The sequence below is a fragment of the Triticum aestivum genome, chromosome 7B (assembly GCF_018294505.1).
Source record: "Triticum aestivum cultivar Chinese Spring chromosome 7B, IWGSC CS RefSeq v2.1, whole genome shotgun sequence".
NCBI lineage: Eukaryota > Viridiplantae > Streptophyta > Magnoliopsida > Poales > Poaceae > Triticum > Triticum aestivum.
Window position 1 is genome coordinate 734,241,813 of NC_057813.1, and position 7,493 is coordinate 734,249,305.

A 7,493-nucleotide genomic window follows, 5' to 3' on the forward strand; every position below is an offset into this window, starting at 1 on the left:
CTACAGAGACTTAAAAGCCCAGAGCCCAATGGCGGATTAGGGCCTATAGACGTAAACCGCCATGAGATATGTAATTTGTATTGTAAGATAGGAAAAGGTAGAAACCAAGCCGGACACATGTATGAGCCGACCTTGAGATTCTGTAAACCGCTGGGCGTCAACCAGTGTATATAAAGGGACGACCCGGCGGCGGTTCAGGGACAAGAAACAACAACTCGAGAACTAGGCAAAGCGGATTCGCTCCCTGGTTATCGAGACCCCATCAATTCCACCACAATTGGATTGTAGGCTTTTACCTTCATCGCAAGGGGCCGAACCAGTATAAACTCCCCGCGTCCTTTGTCCGGTTTAACCCCTCTAAGTTAACTTAGTCGCGATGGCTGCACGACTAATCCCTCACACTAGGACATCTGACATGATAATTCCACGACAGCGCCCCCAGGAGCCCGTTTTTCGCCGGCTTGGGCCGAAATCAGTGCCGGCGGACCCAGGCCGAACCCAGCGCGCTGGGGGGTGCTTGGGGGCGCCGGCTGAAACGTTTTTGGTGCAAAAACCGGCGGGCCCTCCTTGGCAGCGACTCGGCTCTTCTCGCCGCTTCGTCGTGCTCATCGCCTCGGTTCCTGCAGCGAATCAATGTCGAAGCTGCCACGCGCTGCCGCACCGGTCAGCCTCCTCCATTGATGCCTCACGGGCGGCGCAGTGAAGACCGGACGACGCGCGTCCCTCGCCCGCCACGCGTACACACGGCGGCCACGCGTACGCGCGGCGCCTCCGCCTATATAAGCCGCCCCAACGCGCCGGTGACGCACAGACACTCCAACACCGACGCCTGTTCCTCCCCGTTCATTCCTATCCTCTCGCCCTCTCCAGTTCAACCATGGCCGAGCGTTTCCCAGGCGACGGCGTGGCGGCGAACTGCTTCGGACGCCGCCACCTTCACGAGGACGAAGCTAGGCTCCTCTTGGAGGCCGATTTCCTGGCCCCGCCGGACATGCGGGTACCCGGGGCGTGGAGGATCAGCGCCGGCGGGGTCCCGGTGCCACCACCGCCAACCGGGGCGGCGCGGCGTGCGGAGATCGCGCGTATCCGCGCCTCATTGCCGCAGGCGGAGAGGGAAGGTCCACGGTACGCCCCCGACAGCCCGCTGTGGGAGCCCTACTTCCGTCGCTGCCACGCCGAGCAGCTTGAGGCCACCAACGTCGTCGTGCCCTCCGGGAGGCTCAACTCCGAAGGCCGCCGCCGATTGTGGGGCGTGCCCGGCCGCACGCTAGAGGCCGTCCTCGAGTACATCGAGGGCGGCAACACGCCCAGACTGGAGTACCCCGCTCCATCGTCCTTCTCCCGCTGGCGTGGGAGCTCGTGGATGCCGAGGCACATGGACCCGGGGGCGTCATCCTCCTCGTCGGGCCGCTCGACCGGCTATCCCTACCTCCGCCCCGTCAAGCCGGAGCCCCAGGACACGCCATTCAGCCACCGCACCCGCAGCTCCGGCGTCCGCATCGCCGACTCCTCCCCCACCTCTGGACGCATCGTCCTCGCCAGGACCAAGGCGGAGCCTGGCCTCCCCGCGGAGTACGAGGCCATAGCCCAACGCGGCTTCTCCGACGAGGAGGCCCTAAAGTGGGCGCGGGACGACTACCTCCGCGACGAGATGGTCCGGCAGCGCCGAGCCCCGGAAGAGATAGCCGCCCGCAAGCGTGGGCGCGAGGACGAGCACGACGTGGTGATCCTCGACAGCGACGAGGACGAGAACACCCCCGGACCGTCCAACCCGCCGCGCCAGCCTGGGGAGGGGTGCAGCAGGGACGGCGGTCGTGGAGGAGGCGACGACGATGACGACGACGGCGGCGGCGGCGGCGGCGACTACACGCAGTTCTACAGGCTCCTCGGCATGTAGAGCTTCAAGGGAGGCGGGCGGCAAGGAGCGGCGAGGGTGACGGCGGTCCTAGTAGCGTTTTTTTTTTGTAAAATATTTTAAATATGTATGAACTCGACGAAGTTTGGTTGAATTTAGCCGTGTTTAATCGAACGTCGCCGAACATTTTCTTATTTTTAAACAATTAGACGCGCCTGGAGGCGGCCTTGGGGCCGGCGACTGGGGACCAACTCGCCCCCAGGCCGATTTTTTGCGTCGGCTCGCCCCCAAGCAGCGATTTTAGGCGCCTCTTGGGAGGCTAACGGCTGAAGATGCTCTAATACTTTACCTCTACCATGTTAATACATATATATAGAAACCGTTATACAAAGCCGAATACAAGAAATACTGAGACAGATGTGCAAACCTTGGCGCAGATCAAGGGCCCTCAAACCGCGTGCCCCCGCACCTATGTGCCACAAATCCCATCCCAGATATGCCTATATACTCTAACACTGTAGGCGGAATGACTTCTTGTCTTTGTGTTGACTTGATGTATGTGTGTAGGAGAAATGGCTTCTTATATATAGGTGTTGGCTCCTTGACGTGGTTCACGACCATAGCGGTAATCTTGAAGGTAACTTCACCATCATGTAGATCACGCGGCGGTTCTGAGTCATGACGGTGATCTCGACGGAACCTTCCCCGTTCGGTCTTTGCATCGACTTGGTGGTACGTACTAAGGTCCTGTTTGGTTCATAAGTCCTAAGACTTTTTTTAGTTCCAACTTATAAGTTTCAAGTCCTTAAAAAGTTCCTACCTATTTGGTTTCTGGGACTTAACGTGAACTAAAAGACCATATTACAACTATATGTCCCTATAAGACTCTCCTTGAGAGTCTTATTTCATAAGTCTCAAATACCCACTTTAAGTCCCTATAAGTCCCTCCTGTTTGGTTTAGATGGAACTTATAGAGACTTTTTTAAGTCCCTAAACTAATAAATCCCTGGAAACAAACACCCTCTAAGTATCTATGCCCTCTCAAAAATGGAGCGCTCTTCTTCACTCGGCTGCATGGAGCTCTCTCCTCGCAAGGTGAATTTACCATTTGTTTGTCTTTTATTTATTTATTTTTATTTTTATTCAAATTTTCATTTTCATGGACATTTAAAGAAAATCTTGTTTTTTCTTGAAATTAATGAATAATTTTTAAATTTATGAATATATTTAAATTTTACGAACATTTTTAAAGTCCATGAATATTTTCTAATTTGTAATTTCTTTTCAAATTCACAAACATTGTTTGAGATCCACTCATATTTTTTAAATTCACAATTTTTTTTAATAATTATGGTTTTGTTAATTTTAAAAAAATCTTTAAAAAACTGTGAACATCTTTTGATTTAACAAACCTTTTCAAATAAATAAATGATTTTTTCTGGGTTAGCACTAGAATGAGCGGTAAAAAAAATAAGCGAGCAAGCGAAGGGAACTGCATTATAGCAACAACTTCATCATTTCAACATGGAATAGGAGCTTCTAAGGGGTCACACGATCAACACCGACTAACACTAACGCCGAAATGTGTATGAACACCACAACCACGCGCCAGATAACTTCACTCTCCTCTTAGAACAAATACCGTGTTCAACAGCAGCCCAACCCGATATACCGGTGCCAGGGTTCTTCGGCATTCGTGGCCCAGCGCCACACGGCTCGCGCTATCAACGGGCCAATGATTTCAGTCAGCATCCAGCCGCTACGTCAAGGAATCATTGGCTTTTGGTGCGGGGTGACTCACTCACGCTGCATTCACATGTGAGACCTGGCACACTACCTTAGCTATTAGCTAAGCACGGTCAAGGTAGTGCTCTAGTTCTAGTACGACAGCAAGCAAGGTGCATCTTTGAACAGTGCCAAGGAGGCAAGGACCTTTAGTATCCAAAGCAGCCAGGAAATGAAGGGGAAACTATGCCCGCCCTCACCGACACAATCAAGAACGCGCGTGCTCTCCTGGACAACACAAGGGACGGCAAATCTTCCCGTTCAGACTGGAATGGACCCGTTCGTCCACACGCCAACCTAGTAATCCGTCTAATGAATCATGATACACAGTAGTTAGGCATGCTCGCAAAGACAGAAGCAGCTGGCAACACTCCTATAATAGCCCCGGTTTGTGATCATTCTAGAGATGAGAGAGCAACTCCGGTGCCTCACCAAACATGGATATGTTAGCATAATCTTGATTATAGCTTAATTAATTAGTTAGTGCTAGTTAGGTACAAGTTTGCTGGCTGCCATGTAGACGCGTAGTACTAGTGTTGCTTGGCTTGCATGTTGTGGCTACGTGAATTTTGTACTAGCTAGTAGAGTCCGGCTAGGATTAGTACGTGAATCATGTAGTAGTAGTTTAAGTCGATTCAAAGTCCAAGTAGGTATCCGAGTATGATTAGGAAAAGTTGGACGTGAGGGATTGGCTGAACGTGTATATATATACACGGGCAGACCATGGTTATTGCAACACCGTGAGGCAAGAAAAGAAGAAAATAAAAAGAGGGAAAAGAAAGGCACGACACGTGCCTTTGGCCAAAGTTTTTCGTGTCTGCGTGTTCGTCGTGATTTGATGTGATCGATCCTATGGGCGAAGTTCTAACAGGATACACGCTCTACCCCTCTCCTCCTACTAAATTTGCTACATCTGTTTCCGCACATCTCAGCTCGCGAATTCCTCTCACCAGGCTCCTCTCTCTCCGCAGAGGATAGCTCCGACGTGCTCCGCTCGCCGGATGGTGCTTTCACCTGCGGCTTCTACAACATCTCCGAAACGGCCTCCGTCTTCTCCATGTGGTACTCCAACACGGCTGAAAAGACGGTCGTCTGGAGCGCGAACCATCTCCACCCAGTGTACTTCCGGGGATCCCGAGTCACGCTAGATGCGGATGGCCGACTGGCCGTAGAAGACTACGATGGCCTGCCGGTCTGGGCGAACAGTGTGACGTCTTCTTCGAATGCCAAGCAAGCTCAGTTGTTGGACACGGGGAACCTCGTCGTCAAGGGCCAAGGTGATAACATTGTTTGGCAAAGCTTCCATTCTCCTACCGACACATTGCTGCCATATCAGAACATTACTAGTGCTACAAAGTTGGTATCTTCTAGTAGGCTACTTGTCCCTGGGCACTACAGCTTCCGTTTTGATGATGAACATATACTCACACTGTTTGACGATGAGAAGGATATCTCTTTTAAATATTGGCCAGATCCTAGTAATGATATATGGACAAAGAACAGACGTGCTTTTAATACCACCACAATTGGGGTCCTTGATAGTTCGGGGTATTTTCTTGGAAGTGACAATTTAAATTTTAAGGCTGTTGACTGGGGTCAGGGGGTTACGAGGAGATTAACACTGGATTATGATGGCAACCTTAGATTATACAGTCTAAATAAGACAGATGGAAGATGGTTGGTCACATGGATGGCATATCCTCAGACCTGCTCGGTACGCGGTCTTTGTGGCATTAATGGAATATGTGTGTACACACCCAAGCCTGCTTGTGCATGTGCCCCTGGACATGAGGTCATCAACCCAAGTGACCGGAGCCAAGGTTGCAGACCAACATTCAATCTTAGTTGTGATGGGCAGGAGATATTTTTGAAGCTACCCACCGCTGACTTCCACGGTAATGATCTAAGTGAGCATGTTAGAGTTTCACGTTATGAGTGCAAGAAGATATGCTCGAAGGACTGCAATTGCAAAGGTTTTGCATACTGGCAAGGAACCGGGCGTTGCTATCCAAAGTGGTCCCTTGTTGGGGGTGTAACCGGGTCGGCTGTTAGTGGTGGTTCTATCTATCTCAAGATTCCTAAGACACTACGGGTCAGAGAGTCATCAATTCCTCACTCGCAACCTTTTGGTCCTAGATATGTTCCTAATTGTAGTGCAAAGAGCGACAACTTCACTCCAGATTTTGGGGATCAACCTTAGAGCAGACAAAGTGGATCACAGTCACAATCCTTGTACTTGTCATATGGATTCTTGTTGGCTATATTTTGTGTGGAGGTAATATTTGTGGCACTAGGGTGCTGGTTTTTTCTCGGAATGGAGGGCAAGCAGTTAATAGGAGTATGGCCAGCTGAGGTTGGCTATGAAATGGTAACCAACCATTTCCGCAGATACACTTACATGGAGTTGCAGACAGCAACTCAAAAGTTCAAGGATCAGATTGGATGTGGAGCATCTGGTCTTGTATACAAGGGGGTCTTAAAAGACAAGAGGGCTATAGCGGTGAAAAGGTTGGCAGATATAAACCAAGGGGAAGAAGAATTCCAACATGAACTGAGTGTGATTGGAAGGATTTACCATATGAACTTGGTAAGGGTTTGGGGATTTTGTTCTGATGGTCCACACAGAATATTAGTTTTAGAGTATGTTGAGAATGGTTCTTTGGATAAAACCCTGGTTAGTAGTGAAAGGTTACTTGGGTGGAGTGAAAGGTTTAAGATTGCTCTAGGGGTGGCAAGAGGATTGGCCTATCTTCACCACGAGTGCATGGAGTGGGTTATCCACTGTGACATCAAGCCCGAGAATATATTGTTGGATGAGAACTTGGAGCCAAAGACCAGCGACTTTGGCCTTGCAAAACTCGTGAACACAAGTGGATCCAAGAAAAAATTATCAAGGATTCATGGAACTAGAGGTTATATAGCTCCCGAGTGGGTTTCTAGCCAGCCAGTTACAACAAAGGTTGATGTCTATAGCTTCGGAGTGGTTCTCCTAGAACTACTCATGGGGGCTCGTGTTTCAGACTGGGCGTCAAATGCCGGCGAGGAAGTTGAAATGGTCCTTGGAAGGGTTGTTAGGATGTTATAGAGAATTTGATGCTGGAAGGCAACCAACACTTATGGCTTGCTGACGTCATTGACATAAGGTTGAGTGGCCAGTTCCATGACCTGCAAGCAAGAACGATAGTCAAGTTGGCTGTCTCATGCCTAGAAGAAGACAGTAGAAAAAGGCCCACCATGGAAAATGTTGTGCAGATGCTTTTGTCGGTTGATGAACCTAGTGGTATAATGCAGCAGTATCCTACCAACTAAAAAAAGGAGTTTGACGCTTCACACAGCATGTCATGTATGGTTATTCTTGGATCGGAAACAAGATACAAGGATGCGTATCATGTGTTCTTATCATTGTCGTTGTCGTCGTCGTAGTATATGTTAGCATGTTTCACATTGCTTTTGGTTTGTGTTTAAACTGGGTCAGTATCCCGGGTGTGGAGTCGTGTTGGGTGTGCCTTGGAATTCTTCAACGAATTGAACACTGAGTCGGTTTGTAAGGAGGTTATATAATGCAATGAAAAGTCACTAGAAAAAGCTGTGGAGTTGGAGCAGCAGCAAATCCATCAATTGATTCTTCCATTTTGTTGCAGAGAGAGATGTATCGATTGGTTGCCAAAAAAGAGACCATCTTCACGTACGTGAGTCCTAGTGTGTGTTCCTCTACAATGAGCTATATGTCAGTACTGAATTTCGATTTCACATTTTGACCACACTGCCAGATATGTAGTGTTCATGTACTAATATTTGTGCGAAAGTTATGCTAGTAACTAATCGATAGTAGCTTTCTCTATCACTATTAGTG

The 7,493-nt window shown here is 49.3% G+C and overlaps 1 pseudogene; it reads left to right on the plus strand.

The window, feature by feature from the left end:
• The first annotated feature begins 877 nt into the window (after nt 1-877).
• Nucleotides 878-6,949, plus strand: LOC123158663 (putative receptor protein kinase ZmPK1; annotated as a pseudogene).
• The last annotated feature ends 544 nt before the right edge of the window (nt 6,950-7,493 follow it).